Genomic DNA, 13,161 nt, shown 5'->3' with positions numbered 1-13,161 from the left:
CATTTGTATCCATGGAATTAAGATCAAGGGCACAGGATCAAGCCCTCCTAGCTCGAGTCCAACACCAGGACAGCAGTACCTGTCACAAGCTCGTCTAGGCAAGTATTTAGGCAGAACCTCCATGTTATTGTTTCCTCCCTGCCTTGTGCAACTGCTGCTGCAATGTGTTTTCAAGAAACCTGGTTCAGGGACCTGACTGCTGATAGAGCAATCTGATGGGCAAGGCAAGAAGCAAGATTGTGCCACCACAGGAGGCAGAGAAAGGTGGAGAGAAACTTGTCCACCTTGCAGTCAATCCCACTGAGCCCTGTCCCTGGGAGAGCCCTGGGGAGCACTGCTGCCCACACCAGCAACCTCCTGCATCCCCCACTGCAGCCAGGAAACGTGACTGAGAGATGGAGCTCTGCAGAATGATCTATGAGAAGGAATCAAATAACTGTAATAAAAAAGCACTCCACCTGTGGGTGATCATACTTTTTAAGATGGATTAACAAAATGACTGCTTATTTATTGAAAATAATGAATAGCCTAGTGCTTTTAGTTCGGAAAGGGATGCAGGGGGGAAACCTGCTGCAGCGGGGTTTTAAATAAACTGAAAACTTACAGCGATGGCATGCATCACAGCCAGGAGGGAAACAGGGACTCTGGGGAACATGACTAATGGCAGCTCCTGGAAAGCACACCAGGACTATAAGCAAATCCAGTAAAAGAGTCAAATGGAGAAAAAGGGAAACATAGAAAGAAAATGTAGGTTTGCTCAGCCCGGCTCAAGATTGATGCCTCAAACCAGGATTTTAAAGAATTCTGAAACAAAGGGAAGGAAATGCCACCTCTGAAGTAACCCTTGCATCAGGTTTTGTCTGGTGTCTCTGGACTCTGGCCAAGCCCACATGCATGAGCATCTCTATTAACACATGAGTTAGGGCAGAGACTGCCTTAAAGGAAGAGCTAAACTTTCAACCTGGGCTCTAGGGTCTATCAGTCAGACTTCCAACAGGTCAACACTAAGCCCTCAGAGCAGATTTCCAGTTCTGGGTATTTTCCCTCTTACCAGACTCTTTAAACGCCTAAATCTTAAAAGCATCTTTCATCAGCATGTATGAGCGAAGCAGGGAAGGGCTCTTTGTTTTACAGAGCAGTGCAGAGAAAGCAAGAGATCAGATTTCTGGGTCTAAATTCCCCTCCCTATACCACATGCTGTCTTTAGTGTACTTTGCCTAGAGATCTTCAGACGTGCTCTGCCACAAGGAACCTCAGGAGTGAGGATTTAGCCCAGATTCAGCTGTTCTTTACAAGACCGCACAGGACCAAGTCCCCTGCCAGAACAGAAACTGAACCCAAGTTCCCCCATTGTTCCTGCCCATTACACATCCCCCTCCATCAAAAAACTATTACATCCATCCCTGATATTTCACAAGTGGTGAAAAGCAGGTATCAGCAGAGGTATTACTAGGATTTTAACCCCAGTAACCAGAAAAGCAGTGCAACACCACAAAAGTAAAAATGCCTTTTAGAGATGAATTCTGTAAACCCAAATTTAACTTTACTCTTTTCTTAGGATTTCATTAAGCAGCAGACAGAAACGGGCAGACTGTGACACTTTGCCAGGACCTTCACGACAATGGGATTAGCAACACCCCAAAGGTAACACAGCAGCACCACAGACTCATTTTTTCCAGCGCTTTGTAACACAGCAGTGTAAGAGGAAAGTGGGGTCATTCAGGACAATATGAGCTCCAGTACACATGGGGGGAAAAGTAAAATGCTTCCCTCTGGATTAGCTTTCTTCCCAACTGTACCCAGTGAATCATGGAAGCAGATTAGTTCTGGATGTTCATTCAAACCATAATCCTCTCACCCCAGTGCCGTTGCCTTCATGGTGCTAATTCAGTGAAACAGAAGATCCCCTATGAAAGCCCTTATGGCTCATCTCGATTCCCAAGTGATGGCTGATAAAAAACAGCACCTTATTCAAATTTCAGCTACCACAGTGCAGAACCACCGAGTATTTCACTTTGACAGCAGCACTGCTAAACAAAAACTACCTCAAGAACTTACTAATTCCTTTTAAACTAAAAAAATGCACATTCTTGCTTTTTCTGCCTGTCATATTCCTGTTTGGACATCCGGGATTTGCACAGCACTGAACAAAAAAATATACTGCTCCTGACATATGGGGGAAGAGTTAGATGAAAACTGAAACTCAGCATCCAAGCTTTTAAGAAACTAACCTGGCAGATTGCATGCAAACTTCCTTGGCAAACACAAACAACAGGAGCTGAATAATACATAAAAATATATATTGACAGAATTGCTTCTGTGCACACCACTTTCAATGTATATGATGGAAGCACCAGAGAATCTTTATGGAAAGCCAGCACTGACTTGGCTTGAAAGGCACCTTAACAAACAAAGGAAGTACATTAAAAAAATGCAGTGCTAAGACATTATCAAAACATGCATTATAGCTTGTGAAAGCCCTCTGCGAGTGAGTGTGTCTGCAGAGGACTGTGCAGAGCATTGATCTGTCTGTGTTCTGGGCGCTTTTCGGGTGATGCCTGACCGGAGTTTACAAGGGCAAGCTCAGAGGTCCCTGTTGTTTATTTCTCTGCAGTCTTTTACTTGTCACTGATAATAGTTTTCAAGCCATCCAGCCCGGGAGGATGCAGACAGGGGTTTGCCAGGGGTGAGAGGTCAAAGCAATAATGTGCTGACCAGGGTCAGAAATATTTATCTGCACCAAAATGGTTCTGGATAATCAAATAGTTGAAAATTAGTTTTGTGACAGGGTTTGTGTGATTTGGCTGTTGTCCTTACACAACACAAGTAAGGAGCAGGGCCTGTCTCCAAAGGGGAGACATGTGTCTCTCACCTGCTGCATGCACAGTTTGACAATCCTGCTGTACCATTCATCAGCCTGCTCCTGCCACCTTAAAAAGAGTCCCTGCCTGGCCCCAGCCCTCCTGAGCTTGCTGTGGGCAGGTGGGTGCAGCCAGAAGCTTCAGGGGAACAGGAAGCACCTATTCCCAGGCTTCAAGCATCCCAGTGGTGAAGTCATCGAGCTCCCACACCTCTGGTAAGTGGTACAGGGTGAAGGTTAGACAACCAGCTAACAATAAATACTGAAAACAAGATTCCTTCGGAGCTGGCTGAGAGCTAAAATCTTCTGGACAGATAAAATCACTCACAAAAATACACCTGGGTGTGAGGCCTTCTGCAGATCAGCAGGCACACCAGCACTCCATCTCCTTTCCACTCTGCCAGCTGTTTTTCACTTCATGTTTACTGGTAATGCAGCAGAGCATCAGCCCCCTGGATTTCAGTAAAGTATTTACCCACTCTGAAATGGGAAGACATTGCTCTTGTTAAAAATTTTCATCAGACTGAAGCAGATCTGCTCCTTGGATAATATAATGACACTGAGGTCCTCAAGAGAACCCCCTCCAAAGCTAATAACATGAAAACAAATCCGGTTACATCAGGTTAATTTCAAGAATTTCTCTTTTTTAAATGTACATGGAGAGAAAATGAAAGAAACCTTCTAAATTAATTCCAGCATTATAAATTTGATTTACCGAGTGCAGTGTGCACCACTGTGAGAGCAATAACAATACAGGAATGTTTTAAGCAGAGAACGTAAATTATTTCAAAAGGGAGTGGTGAGGGAAGAAACAACAAAAGTGTGAGAGAGAACCCACTCCAATATTAATTAGAGATCTGCAGTTCTGTTTGCATTTGGCTTCATTAAATGAGGAACTGGAATTAGTAGAGGCTCCAGACTCAATGGAGAGAAACAGCTGGAAACTCAGCCAAACCCCTCCAGATGTGCCTGGTTCTTACTCCCAGCCACAGGAGAGCCCTGGGTGAGCAGCTCATGTTCCTGCTCCCGATCTCTGCACACTCAAGTGCAAATGATGAACCCTATCTCTGGGGAGCAGTCGCAGTCCCAGCTACTACAAAGGAGCAAGGGAGACTTCATGCTTCGAATCAATGAGTCTATCCAAGCTACAGCTCCCAAAGGGGGTTTTAAACCCAGCTAAAGTGAACAGTGATCAAGAAAGTGAAGAGCTTCAGCAAGAAAGCAAATGATCTGCAGGCAATACTAACTAAATGTGGAAGCATGTCCCTGTGTTCTACGTCTGGTTCCCTGGGAGCCAGGAGGAAGCTGATGTTGGGATGTTCTGGGCTCCTCCTCTGCGACTGAGCCTTGGGCAGACTCTGTCTTGGAGCAAGCAAACAGAAAAATGCTGAAGGATCTGAGAACAGCAAGCAAGGAGAGCCTCCCTTCTGCCAGGATAACAGGAACACAGGGAGGTTCCCAGCCAAACAATGAACCTATTTGTTTGCACTGTAGTGCTGACAGCACTGGTGCATTTTCCAGACACAGTCCTCAGGTAACTTACACTGCAAATTCTTTCATTTTCACAAGAACTGGGATTTGTTTTCCCACCCCTGGTGATACTGACCCAAAACACATTCCCTTAAAGCGACCCCATGTCTCCTTGCAAAGCAATTGGCATGTTTTCCTTTGGCTTGGTATCAATCTCACCAGCTTCTCAAACCCTGGTAGCTGGCAAGCAGCTGCTGTGGCTACATAACTTCCCCACAAGCCAGTGGGAGACTTGAAAGAACAACAGACCCTTGCGCATCCGTATGTGGAATTGCTGAAACTCCTGGAGGAGCCTCAGTGCTGTGGAGGCAACCCTGGGGCTCTGCTCCATGTGGGGGGACCAGCTTATCCACCCCCAGCACCATATGGAAAAAGGGAAAGCAAACGTAGCTACAATTTAATCCAGAGCAGATAACACCAACTATTCAATGAAAAAAACCCCAAAAGACAACACAAGGAACAGCAAATTAATACACAAGCTGAGCTCCTTTTTATATATTACATCTGTCAAAATACTGAAGTGTTTGCGTTTTTTTGTACAAGCAGGAGGTTAGGATTTTGCAGACAGTCATAAGCAGGGCAGTATTATAAAAATTAGGGATTTCCTTCATTGTCTCTACTAGCTTGCAGTTGCTAATTATGAGACTGCTAAGTGCCAAATGGTCCACAAGCAAATCTAATTGTTTTTTAAGTGCAGCCAGCCAGGTTGTAGCTACACTCACAACACACATATGTACATTTAGGACACTGCTGGTTGCATGTGGAGTCAGGTCTAGCAAAGGGAAGAAAGCCCCACGTCTCCCAGCCACGTGTTTGGACACACTCTGCCAGAAGGCACATCAAGGCAGCTCTGAAAGAGTCTCATTTTTTCTGACTTGGGCTCCTTATTGCAGAAACCTAGTAGCAGGAGGCAGAATATAGAACCAGCAAATCAAAGAATGGTTTGGGCTGGAAGGGACCTTGAAAGGTCACAAAGTCCAACCCTCCTGCCATGGGCAGGGACACTTCCACAACATCAGGCTGCTCAGAGCCAAATCCAGCCTGACCTCAAGAGTGTCCAGGGACTGGGCATCCACCACCCTTCTGGACAACCTGTGCTAGTGTTTTATCACCCTCACTGTAAAAAATTCTCCCTTATATCTAATTTGAACCAAGACTCTTAGTTTAAAATCAATTCCCCTTGTCCTACAGGCTCTACTGAAAAGTTTCCCCGTCTTTCTTAGAAGCCTCCTTACAGTATTGAAGGGCTGCAATAAAGTCTCCCTGGTACATTCTGAATTTCTTTAAAAGTCACAGGAGACATCCATGCAACGCAGAACAGTGACCACAACTGAGGCTTTAATCCCTTATAATGCCAAAATCTGGCCCCTTTCTACAGCAGGGTATGGGAACTGGCTCGTTACTTCCATGGGCTGCAAAGGGTGGGACAGATGCCATGGGGTAGAGATAAACTGGGGTACAGATCTGAAATCAGAGGTGCCACAGGGTGCCTCAGTCACATACAAGCCCCCAGAGGTGCAGCAGAGTGAGGATCAGTGCATCACCTCGGGGTGGACAGGGAGGCAGTGGAGGCTGGGTCTGCTGCCTCCCCACCCATCACACTACAGAGGGCTGCTGTGTGGAAAGGGCAGGTGATTCAGCCAGAACAAGAATGGGGGAAGGAGATGAAGCAAGTCAGAGTCCAGCAGCTGCACTGCAATTGCTGGCTTCATTCCCACATTCCCACAGCAGTGCCCAGCTGGGACCAGGGAGTAGCACCCAGTGAAATGACTGATCACTTCCTCCAGCAGAGCTGAGCCCTGAGCCCCAGTTACTGCACTGCACTCTCAGAAGTGATTCCCAACAGACAGGGACTGGATGCTGCCAGGAGTCAAGCACCTGGCTCTGCTCCACCTCTGCACCCTGGAGGCACAAGCTTCCCCAAAAAGCCAGTGCTCAGTCACCGTGTCCTGGGGCAGGCAGCACTCACCAATCCCTGAGCAAAGCAAGGAGGGCAGCTCCAGAGCAGCAAGCTCACCTGAGCCTCTGGCATGGAGGAGATTTATCCTTTCTCCAAGCCCCAGGTCCCCAGGGCATCCTTGGGAGGATCCCAGGTATTTAACCACCACTCCAGAGACAGGAGTCAGCTGAAAAGGGGACGTGGAGGATCCACAAGAATGAATGATGCAATTCTTGCCAAGTGGCACAAATAAAATACAGCATGAAAATGAGGAAAATACTTTTGGTTTTTATCCATTTGTAATGCACTTGTCATCTCTGGTTTGCAGCCCTGCCAACTTCTGAATTATTTTAGTTTGGGTCAGGTTTTGTGGTTTGATTCTTTTTTTAATTGCATTGTTCTCCTGAACTTTTCTGGGGCACTGAATTACAATGCACTCCACAGAGCTAGTCTATGACAGTTCACCTTTAAAGGATTAGGCAACCACAGAAAGTATTATAGCAATGCAGTTTATGTGGACCTGGAATGTATTCTCCAACGAGATTAACCTATCTAATAGGATTTGGGGAAGCTTTCAGGGCCATTAGGATGCCCCCTACATGCTAAAGGCTCCAGATGCCGTAACCATTTGATTTAATCTAATCAAGACTGCCTAGGTGTATTTTGTCAGTGGCTGTTTCTGTCATTTTCATATTACATCTCAATAGACAACTTCCATCCAAGTGCCACTGTGTACAAACAGGCAGATACATTTGAGGCTGATCTTCAATTACAAGAGACACTAATTATTAAAGTTTGGGTTTACAGCTGGATACAGTCTAATCCTGCACAGTGTGGAGCATTCCCCTAATGCTGCTGAAGGAACACTCCATGGACCCACTTTCCTTTCTTTTACCTTAAAAACCATTCTACCCCATCTTTATTTGTCACTTATCCTTACAAGGAGCCCTCGGTGCCCCTGGGTGCCAGGTGCTGCACAGATCAGCAGTGCTGAGGATCAAAAGGAAATAAAAGCATTCTCCTCCCAGAGCTCTGGCAGTGCAAACACACACAGCCGGACACAGCCGCAGGCCAGCACGGAATGGAGCGTGGCTGGGGAGGGAGACAGAGAGGCCTCTGCAGAGATCTCCTTTGATAAGCAAAGATGATGCCATAAATTGCACTGATGAGCACTTACCCTCTGCAAGTGAGCCAGGGCCCTGGGAGGGATGAGCCAGTGCAGGAGTTACCATCTCCTCGGGGCTTTTAGCCCTAACAAAAACATTTCCTTTCTCCACAGGTTAAACAGAGATCCTCAGCACACATTCTTTAAATCCCAGACTGGAGAGGAAAGCAAAGGCCAGCTCCCAGGCTGGCAGCCACTCCTGGCTGACAGAGAGACAGAGAAGTGTCCTGAATCCCCAAAACACCTCCACACATCAGCTGAAGTCAACGATGCACACACAGCTCCCACCAAGCAAGGAAAGCACCCACAAGTGAGAGGGGCTGAAGCAACATCTGGAGCATCCAGGTGTGACTTTTGCAGATATCTGCTCATCTGTCACCCTTGCAAGTCCGAAGCAAACAGAGATCTTTAGGATTCAGGTTGCACTGGAGAAAGTCCTGAGCACCAGATTCACCTGAGGTGTGACTGTGACTGTCACACATCCATCTGTGTCATTTCAAGCACACAAGGGGCAGCTGCAGTGCCAAGTGACTTTAACTTGAACCAGGCAGGCTCAGCAATGCTGCAGATCTGTTCAAGCCCTCCTTTATGTTTATTTTCAAGGACTAGTTCAGGCATCTCTTCCTCAGTGATATTCATCAGAGGAAAGAAGCAAAGATGAAAGCCTGCAGCAGCCTCTGGGCAGGATTTGTCCAACCCTGTAATTCAGCCCTCCCAACAGACCAAAATTTGAGAGGTATGGGCACACCAGGAAACATGAACCATTTGAGCTGATCCTGACTTACCAGGCAGCGAGGAAGGGATTCCTCATTCCCCAAACACCTTCTCGTGTCTTCTTTCTTAAATGAGTATTTTTCCCCATTTTTTTTCCAGTGGAAACAATTATTTTTAGAATCAAGGCTAGAAGGCCCACTGTATGTTACTGACAACTCAGAAACATAATGTTCCTCTGAAAGCCTTCAACTCTGCCCCTACAGAAATCCCACTGTCAGCAGCTTGGCCCTCTTGGACTGCCTGTGCTGTAGAACAACTACCATCACTCATCCCACTGAGCTTGTGTAAAATCAAAATACACCACAGGCACAGCACAGGGTATATTTTTGTTTTAGGGGACTGGCTCATATATAGCAATTTGTGGTTGTGAACAGCTAGCGGAGGTTACAGAACCAGCATTTCAGGAGACACCAAAATGAAGTCAAGATGGGTGGAAGGCAGCAGATGCTTAGCTCTGTAGTGCAGAGGACCTCCATTGATTTCAACAGCTTTATAATCAGGTGCAACCATCACCAGTTTCTGGCCTGGTGCATATTGCCAAATACTGTGCTCTCCAATCCCATGCCAAAGCACAGGAGACCTCTGAGCAAGTCAAGTGAAATCTAATACTGGCATATACTAATAACTTCATGTGCAAATCTTTTCCCTGTGGCATTCATGAGAAAAGCCAGGTTTAGCTCTCAAATTCCCTCAAAATGCTTAAACACTGCACTTGTTTTAAAATGAGAATTAAACCTGCATTCAGGAAGTTATTTTGGATGTAGGTTGGTGCTAACTCAAATTAAATTATAGTTCTATTTTTCTTAAACAAAAAGTTCTGTCACTTCTAGAAGCCCTGCCAGAAACAAGTGGTCCCACCACTTAATTAAGCCCAGAGAGTCAAGTAATGCAGAGGCAAGGCTGTCTCTGCCACAGATGCTGCAGATGACCTAACACAAGTCACTGCATAGTCCCAGGACTGCCCTGTCCCACAGGAGAGCACTCCAAGATACTTCATCTGTGCTCAGCAAATACTGTTAAGTCTTTGGGAAGAAAAGACTGAAGAAATGCAAATAATTTCATGCTCGTTCACATTGCTGCACTCCAATATTCTTTACTGCCTTGGTGTTTTTATAATGCTATTTTATTTCCTTTCTCCCTTCCTGTGCACAGGGTGTTCATATAAACAAAGCAGTACAAGCTGCTATAGGTTATGTCTCGATTCCTTTGGGCTCTCTCCTGTTTAACATTTCTGTCTTCCACAGAGCTGCTCTGGCTTGGACAGAAGTGAGCTGGAAAGGAGAGAGGCTCAGGACAGAGCCTGCACTTTGATGGGTCAACTCTTTGACCCACCATTTGGCCACAAATTGAAAGCCATCCCAAAACAGTCTGTAACACTTTAGGAAAATTGCCTAAATGCACCAAAAGCTGAATGCAACTCCTGTATCAAATCCAGCTGCTGCTCTAAAGAAAAATAAAATAAAATGGTAATAACAAAAATATCTTACAAGCCTCCCACAGCCCCATCAATGACTATGGAAGGACCAAGTCACTGCAATACAAGAAATAATCTCTGAAAATTAGTGAGAATAGGCATAAACTGAATGGACAACCACCACTGGTTTAGACATTAAAAATCTTCATTTTCTTCTTTTATGTCAACTTTGCAGGTTCTCCTCCTTAACAAAGCTGAGATTAAAAAAAAAGAAGCTATATCTGATCTCATCAGCCATTCTGTCTTTAAAGCATTTGACTACAATTCGCACCAGACATACTTAGCAAACTTTAAAATACAGCCTCTCAACATTGTTACAATTAAGTCACTCTGAAATGTCATGAAAAGCAATCTAGTCCCATTAAAATCTTCACACTCATTAAAAAAGCACTTACAGACTCGAAAATGTTCCTAATACATTATTTAAAGACACAAGATGTACAGTGACTAAAAACCTTGTACAGAAAGAGAATAGCAACAGTCTGCTTTAAAAAAAGCCTGTGTGCAAATGTGTGTTATAATTAGCTAATTGGGAAACTCCAGGTAGAAGGCAGTTTGTCATCTACTGGGTTTTGTCTAGGGGTTTTATTTATTTCATTCTCTTTTTATTAAAGGAAGAAGGAAAAAGGTGCTTTCTTTTTATGGGAGGCAAAAAAGCCCATTGTAGGCAATTCATGATCATTATGCAGATGACATGTGCCAAAGTCACCTCTTTTCCTGGAAAGGGTAGGGAAAGCCACAGACATCCTCCAACACCAGGCAGACAAACAAAGAAGGGGTCACTGGAAGTTGTGCCTGTGAGGACCAGAATCACAGAACAAAGGCAAACGAGCTCAGGCTGTAACACAGCCACTGTCCTCCTATAATGCTGCGTCAGTTTTTGATGTTAATAGAAGATGAAGGTATAAAATTTGCATCTTTATTGAACCCACTGCTAGATGAACCACGTTCCCACAGAGCCCCAGAGCAATGGAACAACACTGGATGCTTCTGCCAGGGAAGGCTCTCACTTCTGCCTGCACCTCGCCCCATTTAAATACTTGGATTTTAGTGAGGTTTTTTTCACAATTATGACCAGTGGGAGAAGGGAATCAGGCTGCAGAGAGGCATTCAGCCATCATTTGAAGGAGTTGGAAGAACAAGAAAGAATCTGGAAAAATGGATCATTGTGAGAGGGATCTCCCTGTTTTCAGCAACACCAGCACAAAGCACTAATTAAAAAAAAATTTGGAGAAGAAGACAAAGGAAAAACAGTATTTACTTGCAGAGAATGAGGAGCAAGAGCTCCTTGGCATCCTACAGAAGCTTCCAATCAATCAACAACAAAAAAAAAAACACCAAAAAGAATCCAATGTAAATCAACTTTGTAAACAGGCTCCTTCTCCCCAAACCATGACCCCTCTGGAGAGCAGCATGGTTCAGGGAGAGCACAGGGGCTCAGCCCAGCCTGCCAGATGCTTCCAGCTACCTCTGTGCCTTTTCTCCAGGAAAATAGAAGGTGTCACACTGACCCAATTGGAGCAATCATCTCACTGGTGCTCGGCCAACAACCTGTGCTGAAGGTCTAAGGAAGAGCAAAACCAGCTCAGAGCATAACAAGTGTACCCAGAATAATCAGCCACCTGCACAAGTTGTGACTAGGGATCTCCTGAGTCATGCTCTTTAGCAGCCTTGCTCTGTGTCTCTTCCACAAATGCCTCCAGCACATTTCCAATCCCACATCAGTTTCTCACACCCACCCAGAGGTGATGATTTCCACAGCTCACTGCCTGCTCGCAGGAAGAAATATCTTCTTCTGCCTGTTTTGAGCCTCCACACTTCATCTGCCACCTCTAGGTTTGGTATGAAGAAGAACTTGAACAGTCACTCTCCATCTACTTTATTCATGGCTGTATCACTGTTTATCACACTCCTGCTTAATCACCCCTTCTCCAGTGAAGAGCTCTCCTCTGTTCACCCACTCTGTACACAGAAGGTATTTTCTCTCTCTCTGATCACCTTCACAACCCATCTCTGCACTCTTCCAGTTTTATTATACCCATTAGAGATAGGGAGCACATTCCAGACACAGCAATCCATGGATGTCTACAGCAATATGATGGCATCTTCTTTTTCTCCTGCATTTCTGCTCAACAAGTCCTGATACTCCATTTGTTCTTTGAATACTCTTGAGCCCTGAACTGATTATTTCTTTAGGATTGTCCTCAGAGGGCAGGGGAAGAGATTGTGTGTGCAGGTTGTGTAACAACCAAGGGACTCACAGACTGTTCATCTGCAGCCTGTGAATTCTCAGACTCATGGCACAGAGTCTGGGGACAGAGCAGGTGTGGGTGGAACAAAGCAGGACTGGGAACCATCACATTATGCTCTTCTAGCCTTGACCAAGTTGAGTTAAGACATTGCAGCTGAAACACAACAGATATATCACAGTCATTTGTTACTCCAGCTCGCCAGTTAACACATTCAAGGGACAGCCAAAAACTTCATGACTGTAGGCATTGAAAAAGTGTCTGGTTCAGGCTGCAAACCCCAGAACTATAATGCTCATTATAATACTATAAGTACTTAGTACATAGCTGAAGTGTCAGAATAAGATTCTCTATTTGATACTCTCAGAAGGGGGCTACAAAAGTGATGAGCAGACTACGTAAATGAGTTTATCTTGAAGAATAATGAGTTTATCTTTAAAGAAAAGCCCATTGTAGGCAATTTATGACAGTTATGCAGCTTAGAGAAGGGGGGAAGCATGGGAGAAAAGGAGATGAAAGAGAGAAGCAAGAGTATCTTTCACAAATGCCAAAGACCTGAAAAAATGTCACTTTAACTGCCAAATGCACTTCAGCTTTCAGGCAAATCAGTCATGAGGATGAGCAGCTTCTCGAATCATAGCACAGCTACTTCTCAAAAAAGCTCTTTAGCTCCAGACTTGACCCTGCAAAATCTGCTCCTGCTCTCCAACGTGTCCCAGGCCCCTTCTGAACAAAGGTCACCAATTAAAGGGACACCATGATCCCACTGTGACAGGGACCATTGCTCACTAGGGACCCAGTCCGCAGCACTGACTGGTTTTCACTTGTAAAACGTCTGTCTCTGAATTTGGGCCTCTGGAAACAAAAGTCTTACAGATCTTCACCTATGAATGCTCCAGCACCTGCAAAGCTCCAGGAGCTATTCTCCCTGAAAGCCAAAGGAAGATTTCTGTCAGAATGACTGTCCTTGCATAAGGTTTATCTTCTGACAACATCCTTCCCAGCCATGCCACTGGCAATACAAAATTCTGTCTGCACAATCCCACCCTCCCTCACACTGCCCCATTCAGGTTTGGTTCTTTTGGTAGACCTTAATAGTTGATGCAAATAGAAAAATGTTACAGGGCATAAAATAGCAAGAACAATCTGGACATATTTTATTACAGTGCT

The 13,161-nt window shown here is 45.1% G+C and overlaps 1 protein-coding gene across 7 annotated transcripts in view; it reads right to left on the bottom strand.

Moving 5' to 3' along the window:
* The window catches only part of AUTS2 (activator of transcription and developmental regulator AUTS2), a 748,905-nt gene that overhangs the window by 709,480 nt on the left and 26,264 nt on the right, over positions 1-13,161 (bottom strand). The gene's annotated exons all lie outside the window — the stretch shown is intronic.

This window comes from Lichenostomus cassidix, chromosome 19, assembly GCF_008360975.1.
Source record: "Lichenostomus cassidix isolate B80296 chromosome 19, HeHo_3.0, whole genome shotgun sequence".
NCBI lineage: Eukaryota > Metazoa > Chordata > Aves > Passeriformes > Meliphagidae > Lichenostomus > Lichenostomus cassidix.
Note: the sequence above shows the minus strand (reverse complement) of the source record. Positions and strands in the feature narration are given on the sequence as shown.